General features: G+C 44.2%; 1 pseudogene; it reads right to left on the bottom strand.

Annotated features, from left to right (window-relative positions):
- Positions 1–976: 976 nt before the first annotated feature.
- Positions 977–11,896, bottom strand: LOC118372008 (uncharacterized protein DDB_G0271670-like; annotated as a pseudogene).
- Positions 11,897–12,243: the final 347 nt, after the last annotated feature.

Here is a 12,243-nt window from a genome sequence, read left to right as displayed (position 1 = left end):
ACGACATACATTTTCCCTGACACCCAAAAGTATTTGTTACATTTTGACAAGAAAATGGTCGAAATCACACACTTCAAAATAACATCCCTGGTCATCAATACTGCCTCTGATCTGGCGGATTCCCTGAACACAAATGTTTGTAAATGATGTCTGAGTGTTGGAGTGTGCCCCATGGCTATCCGTCCATAAAAAAATAAAACATAATTGTCTTGTCTGGTTTGCTTAATATACAGAATTTGAAATGGTTTATGCTTTTACTTTTACTTTTGATACTTAAGTACATTTTAGAAGTTCCATTTACTTTTGATACTTACATTTAAAACCAAATACCTTTAGACTTTTACTCAAGTAGTATTTTAATGGGTGACTTTCAATTTTACTTAATGTATTAATCTATTAATATCTTCAGGTCAGGTCAGGTCAGGTACTGTTAATGTCTTAAGTATGACAATTGAATACTTTTTCCACCACTGGTCTTCAGGTCAGGTACTTGTCTAAATGGATCCTAGTTTCCAAAACTACCTTCTCAGCCAAGACCTTCCCAATACAATAGACCTATCTATCTGTTATCAACATCACCATCACTGACCGGTCAGTCTTCAGGAGAGGCTTAAACAGTTTCTGCCTACCTCATCAGGAGTGTGTCAGTTATAGAGATATATAACCAGGCATGAGGACGGGGCCTGTCATTAAAATCCATCCTCACATTGTTTCAATCACCACCTTCCGGAGACACCTGAAACCCCACCTCTTTAAGGAATACCTAGGATAGGATAAGTAATCCTTCTCCCCCCCCTAAAAGATTTAGATGCACTATTGTAAAGTGGCTGTTCCACTGGATGTCATAAGGTGAATGCACCAATTTGTAAGTCGCTCTGGATAAGAGCGTCTGCTAAATGACTTAAATGTAAATGTAAATGTAAATGTTTGGCTAGAACTGCTGGAGCTGCTGGGGCTTCTGGAGCTGCTGGGGCTGCTAGAACTGCTGTAGCTGCTGGGGCTTCTGGAGCTGCTGGGGCTGCTAGAACTGCTGGAGCTGCTGGGGCTTCTGGAGCTGCTGGGGCTGCTTGGAGCTGCTGGGGCTGCTAGAACTGCTGGAGCTGCTGGGGCTGCTAGAACTGCTGGAGCTGCTGGGGCTTCTGGAGCTGCTGGGGATGCTTGGAGCTGCTGGGGCTGCTAGAACTGCTGGAGCTGCTGGGGATGCTAGAACTGCTGGAGCTGCTGGGGAATTCTGGAGCTGCTGGGGCTGCTTGGAGCTGCTGGGGCTGCTAGAACTGCTGGAGCTGCTGGGGCTGCTAGAACTGCTGGAGCTGCTGGGGAATTCTGGAGCTGCTGGGGCTGCTTGGAGCTGCTGGGGCTGCTAGAACTGCTGGAGCTGCTGGGGCTTCTGGAGCTGCTGGGGCTGCTAGAACTGCTGGAGCTGCTGGGGCTTCTGGAGCTGCTGGGGATGCTTGGAGCTGCTGGGGCTGCTAGAACTGCTGGAGCTGCTGGGGATGCTAGAACTGCTGGAGCTGCTGGGACTTCTGGAGCTGCTGGGGCTGCTTGGAGCTGCTGGGGCTGCTTGAACTGCTGGAGCTGCTGGGGCTGCTGGGGATTCTGGAGCTGTGGGAGCTGCTGGAGCTGCTGGGGCTTCTGGGGCTGCTGGGGCTGCTTGGAGCTGCTGGGGCTGCGAGAACTGCTGGAGCTGCTGGGGCTTCTGGAGCTGCTGGGGCTGCTATAACTGCTGGAGCTGCTGGGGCTTCTGGAGCTGCTGGGGATGCTTGGAGCTGCTGGGGATGCTAGAACTGCTGGAGCTGCTGGGGCTGCTAGAACTGCTGGAGCTGCTGGGGCTTCTGGAGCTGCTGGGGCTGCTTGGAGCTGCTGGGGCTGCTTGAACTGCTGGAGCTGCTGGGGCTGCTTGGAGCTGCTGGGGCTGCGAGAACTGCTGGAGCTGCTGGGGCTTCTGGAGCTGCTGGGGCTGCTAGAACTGCTGGAGCTGCTGGGGCTTCTGGAGCTGCTGGGGATGCTTGGAGCTGCTGGGGCTGCTAGAACTGCTGGAGCTGCTGGGACTGCTAGAACTGCTGGAGCTGCTGGGGCTTCTGGAGCTGCTGGAGCTTCTGGAGCTGCTGGGGCTGCTAGAACTGCTGGAGCTGCTGGGGCTTCTGGAGCTGCTGGGGCTGCTAGAACTGCTGGGGAATTCTGGAGCTGCTGGGGCTGCTGGAGCTGCTGGGGCTTCTGGAGCTGCTGGGGCTGCTTGGAGCTACTGGGGCTGCTGGGGCTGCTTGAAACTGCTGGGGCTGCTTGGAGCTGCTGGGCCCCCCCCTCCCCACACACACACAATTTTACTGAGAACCTATAATAGATTCGAAGCCAGACCCCCAACTCTCACCCCACTGATCTAGTTACACAATATATGTGAGATCACCATCTTCAGATTTTCATGGACATGATCTGAAAGCCATTCACTCTTTGTCTTGCAAACTCATACCCTTTTTTTCACAGTTCAAGTTCAGTGTTTAAGGTTTACATGTCTGTACTCCCAAACTCCAGTCATTCTCCTTGATTAGAACTTTCCTATTTGGACCAAGCCATCTTAGAGAAAGTGGAACGAGAGCGAGGGGTTGAGCCAGGGGTGAGAGAGAGAGAGAGAAAATAACAGAGATTTAAAGTTGGAGTGTGCCATGCATGCTTGAGAAATGGAGAAAGAGAGTGAGAAATAAAAAGAGAGATTAGACATTGGCTGCTTCTTTTTCTCCAATAAGCCTGGGCTTAAAAGCTCAAAATGGCTGTCTATTAGATTTGGGTGCCCATCTGGGCACGGCTAGAAGCCGCGTAGCAGCGTCTCTGCTGGGAGTGACTGACTGACTGACTACTGTCCACCGGCCAGGCACTGCCCAGGCCCAAGACACAGATGAGATAATGTCTCGTAGAAGGCACTATCACACACAGAGGCCCTATTACCAGGCCCTGATCCCATCACACAGACTGCATGCTCTTTCTCTCTCTCTCTCTCTCTCTCTCTCTCTCTCTCTCTCTCTCTCTCTCTCTCTCTCTCTCTCTCTCTCTCTCTCTCTCTCTGTCTTTCCCTCTCTCTCTCTGTGTCTACAGTATGTCTGTGTGTGTTTGTCTCTCTCCCTCTTTTCCTCTCTCTCTCTCTCTCTCTCTCTCTCTCTCTCTCTCTCTCTCTCTCTCTCTCTCTCTCTCTCTCTCTCTGACATTAAGAATAACAATCATCTCTGCTTGTGCTCTCTGCTCCAGTCTATGCCCTGTGTACCAGCCTCAGTTATGTTAGTAAATCATCCAATATATGCTTTAGCCCGGTAGGGATATTAAAGCACTGTCAGGATTCAGTTGATCATCAATGACAACAAAAAGACAGTGAACAAAACAGTGTAAAACAGCGAGTTATCGGTGTTGCTGTCAGTTCTGTAACTGAAAATAACTGTTGAGTAAAGTCACAGTGACAAAGCATGAACGGCTTTAACCAGGGTTAACCCACAAAGCTGTGGTCTCAGTTCCTGTCTGTTGCAGGTCTCTTTGTATGTGACTGACACAAGCTCAGGCACACACACACACAGGAGCAGACAGCAACACAGGCTATATACAATACAGTATCAGGAAGAGGAGCTTCAGTTACTGCAACCTCTGTTGTAATGGGGACACCTGGTGTTAACTGAAGTAACTGGTCACATACAGTGATATACAGGGCCTTCAGAAAGTACACATTCACCTTTTCTTAGTCCACGTGTTGTTGTGTTACAGTCTAAATTCAAAATGGATTAAATACATATATATATATATATATTAAAGTTGCATATGATAATGGCATTGTTAAAATGAATTACTCAAGAATGTATAGTAGGTGCAATATCTACACATCACTGTATAGTAGGTGCCTAACCCTAACCAAGACTGTATAGTAGGTGCCTAATCCTAATCCTAACCAAGACTGTATAGTAGGCGCCTAACCATAACTCTATACAAGACTGTATAATATGTGCAATGTCTACACATCACCTACACCTAATGACAAAGTGAAAACGTGTTTTAGAAATTTTTGCAAATTTATTGAAAATTAATTTCAGAAATATTTTTTTAAATTCACCTCCCTGAGTCAGTACATGTTAGAATCATATTTGGCAGCGATGACACCTGTAATTCTTTCTGGGTAAGTCTCTAAGAGCTTTGCATACCTGGATTGTACAATATCTGCACATTATTCTTTTTTTTTTAAATCTTCAAGCTCTGTCAAGTTGGTTGTTGATGCTAGACAGCCATTTTCAAGTCTTGCAATAGATTTTCAAGCCGATTTAAGTGAAAACTATAACTAGGCCACTCAGGAACATTCAATGTTGTCTTGGTAAGCAACTCCAGTGTATATTTGGCCTTTCCTGCTGAAAGGTGAATTTGTCTCCCAATGTCTGTTGGAGAGCAGACTGAACCAGGTTTTCCTCTAGGATTTTGCCTTCGCTTAGCTCTATTCCATTTATTTTTATCCCAAAAAAACTCCCCAGTCCTTGTTGATGACAAGCATACCCATAACATGGTGCAGCCACCACCATGTTTGAAAATGTGAAGAGTGGTACTCAGTGATGTTTTGTATTGGATTTGCCCCAAACATAATGATTTCAGGACATAAAGTAAATTTCTTAGCCATTTCTGTGCAGTTTTACTTTAGTGCCTTATTGCAAACAATAGTATTGTGGAGTAAATACATTGTTGTGGACCCATCCTCAGTTTTCTCCTATCACAGCAATTAAACTCTGGAACTGTATTATTTTCGTACTTTTTACCCGTTTTTCTCTCCAATTTCATGATATCCAATTAGTAGTTATAGTCCTGTCCCATCGCTTCAACTCCCGTACAGACTCAAGAGAGGCGAAGGTCGAGAGCCATGCATCCACCGAAACACGACCCTGCCAAGCCACACTGCTCACTTAACCCGGAAGCCAGCCGCACCTATGTGTCAGAGGAAACACCGTCCAACTGATGACCGTGTCAACGTGCATGCGCCCGGCCTGCCACAGTAGTCGCTATGGGACAAGGACATCTCGGCCAAACCCTCCCCTAACCCGGACGACGCTGGGTCATTTTGCGCCCCCTCATGGGTCTCCCGGTCACGGCCAGCTGAGGACCTGTACTGACTCCTCTAACCCTGCGATGCAGTGCCTTAGACCACTTGTGCCACTCGGGAGGCCCTCTGGAACTGTGTAAAGTCACCCTTGGCCTCATTTTGAAAGCCCTGAGCTGTTTCCTTCCTCTCCAACAACTGAGTTAGGAAGGACGCCTGTATCTTTGTTGTGACTGATACACCATCAAAGTGTAATTAATAACTCATCATGCTCAAAGGGATATTTAATGTCTGCTTTTTTTACCTATCTACCAATAGTGTCCTTCTTTGCAAGGCATTGGAAAACCTCTGTGGTCTTTGTCGTTGAATCTGTGTTTGAAATTCACTGCTCAACTGCAGAACATTACAGATAATTGTATGTGTGAGGTACAGAGATGAGGTAGTCATTCAGAAATCATGTTAAACACTATTGCAACTTATTATGTGACTTGTTTAAGCAAGTTTCTACTCCTGAACTTATTTAGGCTTGCAATAACAAAGGGGTTGAATACTTATTGACTCAATATATTTTCTCTTTTCATTTGCAATTAATTTGTAAACCATAGTCTATGCACTAGAAACTCATGGAAAATATGGACACAATAAAACATTTATACTATACATGAATACATTTTTTAAGTTATTCTAGTATAAATGACCAAAATTACTATAGATTACCTGTTAATTACCGAAATAAACCAAAAATGTAAACCAAAAATATATATTTTAGCAGATGATCTTAACCAGAGTGACTTACAGCAGCAATTAGGGTTAAGTGCCTTGCTCAAGGGCACATCAGCAGTCATAGCACTTAATAGGCTCGGGATTTGAACCAGCAACCTTTTGATTATTGGCCCAAAGCTCTTAACCGTTAGGACACCTGCCGAAGATTCCGGTAACTTTGGTAAATTACAGTTGCTTTGCAACCATAGTTCAATAGTTTACTGAACCATACAGTTCTAGCTGTATGTTGGGATCAACAAAGGGTAACAATGTACAGCAGCGACCAACAGAGAGGGTAGCCTACACCAGGACAAGTGTTAAACCTAACACACATAGATGTTTGGTACCCTGTAGGTGGGTAGATGTGTCAAAACCTTTAGTTCTTATAACAAGTTTGTGACAAGTTTCTTTGAATATCGATTTTGATTTACTTCTACCTTTGTTACCCCGACTTTGAAGGAGTTTTTTTTATTTGAGCTTAAAGTCAGAGTTGGTTTGATGTTTACATATTGACTGGTGGAGGACACAGTAAGCTGCTAAATGAAAAGAATGAAGAATGTTCATCTAATCTCCATGATAAACACCTTTCTTTCCTCTTGACTATGAGAGCTTAGCCGTGTGTCACACTGATCAGGCAGAGTGTTGTTGCTAAGGGCCTCACTCCCACCTTCTGTAAGCAGCAGCCAATGGCTGTCAGAGCTGTTGGTCTATAACCACCGCTTCCTGCACCAGGCAGCCAGGCAGCCAGGCAGCCAGGCACACAGATAATATGCAAATGTTCAGTAAAGAGGTGTCAGGATGTGAGATAGAAAACACACAGACACACATAGACACACACACACACACACACACACACACACATAGACTCACACACAAACACACACACAGACACAGAAACACACACACACAAATCAGAGGAAGTTCAGATGAGAACGGTGACCTTTCGTTGCATCAAACTTCCCGCAGAGCGATTTATTTTAAGACGCTGAACTTGTGAACCATATTCAGCCCTCTAGCACCATGTTGGGGTTTGAGGCGGCAGCCTTGTCTAACTGTGTTTTATGTTCTTCCCTTTTCGTCTCCTTGTTTCTGTGTTAGGAACAGAGTTAGGAACGGAGTTAGGAACAGCATTAGGAGCAGAGTTAGGAACGAAGTTAGGAACAGCATTAGGAACAGAGTTAGGAACGAAGTTAGGAACAGCATTAGGAACAGAGTTAGGAAAGGAGTTAGGAACAGCATTAGGAACAGAGTTAGGAAAGGAGTTAGGAACAGCATTAGGAACAGAGTTAGGAACGAAGTTAGGAACAGCATTAGGAACAGAGTTAGGAAAGGAGTTAGGAACAGCATTAGGAACAGAGTTAGGAAAGGAGTTAGGAACAGCATTAGGAACGGAGTTAGGAACGGAGTTAGGAACGGAGTTAGGAACAGAGTTAGGAATGGAGTTAGGAACGGAGTTAGGAACAGAGTTAGGAACGGAGTTAGGAACAGCATTAGGAACAGAGTTAGGAACAGAGTTAGGAACAGAGTTAGGAACGGAGTTAGGAAAGGAGTTAGGAACAGCATTAGGAACAGAGTTAGGAACAGCATTAGGAACGGAGTTAGGAACAGCATTAGGAACGGAGTTAGGAACGGAGTTAGGAACAGCATTAGGAACAGAGTTAGGAACGGAGTTAGGAACAGCATTAGGAACGGAGTTAGGAACAGCATTAGGAACGGAGTTAGGAACGGAGTTAGGAACAGCATTAGGAACGGAGTTAGGAACAGCATTAGGAACGGAGTTAGGAACAGCATTAGGAACGGAGTTAGGAAAGGAGTTAGGAACAGCATTAGGAACAGAGTTAGGAAAGGAGTTAGGAACAGCATTAGGAACAGAGTTAGGAAAGGAGTTAGGAACAGCATTAGGAACAGAGTTAGGAAAGGAGTTAGGAACAGCATTAGGAACAGAGTTAGGAAAGGAGTTAGGAACAGCATTAGGAACAGAGTTAGGAACGGAGTTAGGAACGGAGTTAGGAACAGCATTAGGAACGGAGTTAGGAACAGCATTAGGAACGGAGTTAGGAACAGCATTAGGAACGGAGTTAGGAACGGAGTTAGGAACAGCATTAGGAACGGAGTTAGGAACAGCATTAGGAACAGAGTTAGGAACGGAGTTAGGAACAGCATTAGGAACGGAGTTAGGAACAGCATTAGGAACGGAGTTAGGAACAGCATTAGGAACGGAGTTAGGAACGGAGTTAGGAACAGCATTAGGAACGGAGTTAGGAACAGCATTAGGAACGGAGTTAGGAACGGAGTTAGGAACAGAGTTAGGAACGGAGTTAGGAACAGCATTAGGAACGGAGTTAGGAACAGCATTAGGAACGGAGTTAGGAACGGAGTTAGGAACGGAGTTAGGAACAGCATTAGGAACGGAGTTAGGAAAGGAGTTAGGAACAGCATTAGGAACAGAGTTAGGAAAGGAGTTAGGAACAGCATTAGGAACAGAGTTAGGAAAGGAGTTAGGAACAGCATTAGGAACAGAGTTAGGAAAGGAGTTAGGAACAGCATTAGGAACAGAGTTAGGAAAGGAGTTAGGAACAGCATTAGGAACAGAGTTAGGAACGGAGTTAGGAACGGAGTTAGGAACAGCATTAGGAACGGAGTTAGGAACAGCATTAGGAACGGAGTTAGGAACGGAGTTAGGAACAGAGTTAGGAACGGAGTTAGGAACAGCATTAGGAACGGAGTTAGGAACAGAGTTAGGAACGGAGTTAGGAACAGCATTAGGAACGAGTTAGGAACGGAGTTAGGAACGGAGTTAGGAACAGCATTAGGAACAGAGTTAGGAACGGAGTTAGGAACAGCATTAGGAACGGAGTTAGGAACAGCATTAGGAACGGAGTTAGGAACGGAGTTAGGAACAGCATTAGGAACGGAGTTAGGAACAGCATTAGGAACGGAGTTAGGAAAGGAGTTAGGAACAGCATTAGGAACAGAGTTAGGAAAGGAGTTAGGAACAGCATTAGGAACAGAGTTAGAAAAGGAGTTAGGAACAGCATTAGGAACAGAGTTAGGAAAGGAGTTAGGAACAGCATTAGGAACAGAGTTAGGAAAGGAGTTAGGAACAGCATTAGGAACAGAGTTAGGAACGGAGTTAGGAACGGAGTTAGGAACAGCATTAGGAACGGAGTTAGGAACAGCATTAGGAACGGAGTTAGGAACGGAGTTAGGAACAGAGTTAGGAACGGAGTTAGGAACAGCATTAGGAACGGAGTTAGGAACAGCATTAGGAACGGAGTTAGGAACGGAGTTAGGAACGGAGTTAGGAACGGAGTTAGGAACGGAGTTAGGAAAGGAGTTAGGAACAGCATTAGGAACAGAGTTAGGAAAGGAGTTAGGAACAGCATTAGGAACAGAGTTAGGAAAGGAGTTAGGAACAGAGTTAGGAACGGAGTTAGGAACAGCATTAGGAACAGCATTAGGAACAGAAGTTAGGAAAGGAGTTAGGAACAGCATTAGGAACGGAGTTAGGAACAGCATTAGGAACGGAGTTAGGAACAGCATTAGGAACGGAGTTAGGAACAGCATTAGGAACGGAGTTAGGAACAGCATTAGGAACGGAGTTAGGAACAGCATTAGGAACGGAGTTAGGAAAGGAGTTAGGAACAGCATTAGGAACAGAGTTAGGAAAGGAGTTAGGAACAGCATTAGGAACAGAGTTAGGAAAGGAGTTAGGAACAGCATTAGGAACAGAGTTAGGAAAGGAGTTAGGAACAGCATTAGGAACAGAGTTAGGAAAGGAGTTAGGAACAGAGTTAGGAACGGAGTTAGGAACAGCATTAGGAACAGCATTAGGAACAGAAGTTAGGAAAGGAGTTAGGAACAGCATTAGGAACAGGGTTAGGAACGGAGTTAGTTGTTAGTTGCTATGAAACGGACTCCAAAAGAAAGTGCAAACAGATGTTATTCTCAATATTAGGACACTGATGACTGGACGGTGTTGAATTGCAATTCGTTCCCTAATCCATCTAGGTCCTGTACAAAAAGCACCTCTTTCATAAATGGACAAATAATTGTATTAATTTTGGGGAACTGGGGAAATATTGTGAAAACAAAGTTTCTCATATGCTATTCAACTGATTTCATTATCATGCTAATATGTAAGGTTGGAAATAGATTTTGGTAGAAAAACACACGCACACAAATAAAACAAATAAACACAGAGCCATTTTAACCATCAAAAAAGATTTTAAAAATAGTGTTGTGTATAGATTTCTCCTAGTTTCACTTTGCAGTCTGACGACCGCCAAATGGAATCTACGGCTATAAATATTTTAACACTTTTTAAATGTAATGGAAATTAATTTTAAGGATAAATATAAAATATTTATTGTACCAAGTACCTCCTGGATCAGGCATAAAACACTTGTCAGATTGGCTGAGAAATTGCAGTATGATGAGTCGAGCGTGTGGGCAAACCTTTTGGTTCTGACAGCGGCAGTTGACAGACTTTTTTTCAACAGACAAAAAAAACACGTATTTTTCCTAGAAAACACAAGGAAAAGCACACCACCCTCTTTCATGTAAAGTACATGAGGTTAATCATGCATATTCACTGAGGGCCAAATCCTAACATACTGTAAGATATGAGTGCATAACTCTGTTTGTGTATGCATCAATTATACAAGGCAGTGGTATATTTGCAAATAAGTTTTAAAAAGTTTACAAATATATATATTTTTCTCAATCATGTGACACTCAGGTGAATCAGAGGACACCGTGGAGAGGCTGTGTAACACCTGTGACCATCTCCATGGCGCCTTGGCCAGGCAAGGGCATGCTTGGGCCAGTGTTGCAGGACTCAACCTGCAGCTCGCCAAACTCAGCCTGGCTGTGAAAACAGTCAATGTCATCATAGTGATTCTCTTTCTCCCATCTCTTCCCTGCCCTAATACACAACAGTAGATTTCCCAAACATGCCAGAACGTTGTGATTCAAAACAAAGCGTTGCAGGCAAAACCTTTACATTTGTTTTAAAGAAGGTAGTCAATGCAAACGAGCCACTTGAGAAATGTACTCATTAAAAGTAACCTCTGTGATCTCCATCTTTCTAGTTACTATTTTGTGTCTGGGGGATGAGGGCAACAAGTTTCTCTATGCCAAACTCACGTTATATTCGTACAGGCGTGTAAGGCAGAACATTGGTACATTGTGGAGGGCAACCTGTCTGCCTAGAGCATCCCTGGGCAAAGGCTGGCCCGGTGCCGTATGTGGCCCACGACCTGATTCAGTACAGCCCGCAGAATCATTCTCAGATCACATAAAGAATTTGCTATAGTACATTTTTGAGAAACGTATTTGTTATTCAAATTAAAAGCCCAATGAATACTCGCCTTTGTGTAATTATTTACCTCCCACCGCTTGTGGGACATTTATTTTGAAGGCACATGTAAATAACAACTGCTCGAGGACAAACAGTGACTGACAGGCGGTCACACACATAACAGTTACAAATAGTAGCTAGCTAGAAATTGCGCAAATATACGTTTTTCAAAGATTTCAAGGAAAAGAAAAGTAGACAATGAATGCAGGGTGTTCCAGCAAGAGTGGACATCGACATATTTCTTTATTGAGGTATCAGGGAAAGTTGTGTGCTTAGTGCGCAAAGAGAGCATCGCTGTCGTGAAAGACTACAACTTGTCCCGACACTTCCCATGCAGAGAAATATAGGAATATGTCTTCTGAGCAGAGGGCAAGTGCATGGAATGAGTTGCTTTCACAGTTGCAAAAGCAGCAAGGACTTTTCACAAAACTGCATTCAGCAACCAATGGAATTGCGAGAGCTAGCTATGTACTGTCCCACAAAATTGCTAAACATAGCAAGCCATTCGCTGAAGGCGAATTCATTAAATAATGTTTAATTGACTCTGTAGCAATACTTTGCCCCGACGAGAAAGACCTGTCTGAAAATGGAACAGTTGAAAGACAAGGTAAAGGATTTCACCTATTTCTCATTGGCCCTGGATGAGAGCAGTGATGCATGTGACACGGCACAGTTGTTGATATTCTTACACCGAACCCAAACTGGCTGCGCGTGTGCGCCATCGTGCATAAATGTATTTTGTCCCCCCACAACAAACGCGATCATGACACGCAGGTTAAAATATCAAAACAAACTCTGAACCAATTATATTGATTTGGGGACAGGTCGAAAAGCATTAAACATTTATTTCAATTTAGCTAGTTAGCTTGCACTTGCTAGCTAATTTGTCCTATTTAGATAGCTTTCTGTTGATAGCTAATTTGTCCTGGGATATAAACATTGAGTTGTTATTTAACCTGAAATGCACAAGGTCCTCTACTCCGACAATTAATCCACACATAAAACGGTCAACCAAATCGTTTCTAGTCATCTCTCCTCCTTCCAGGCATTTTCTTCACTGACCTCGTTG

The sequence above is a fragment of the Oncorhynchus keta genome, chromosome 8 (assembly GCF_023373465.1).
Source record: "Oncorhynchus keta strain PuntledgeMale-10-30-2019 chromosome 8, Oket_V2, whole genome shotgun sequence".
Classification (NCBI taxonomy): domain Eukaryota; kingdom Metazoa; phylum Chordata; class Actinopteri; order Salmoniformes; family Salmonidae; genus Oncorhynchus; species Oncorhynchus keta.
Note: the sequence above shows the minus strand (reverse complement) of the source record. Positions and strands in the feature narration are given on the sequence as shown.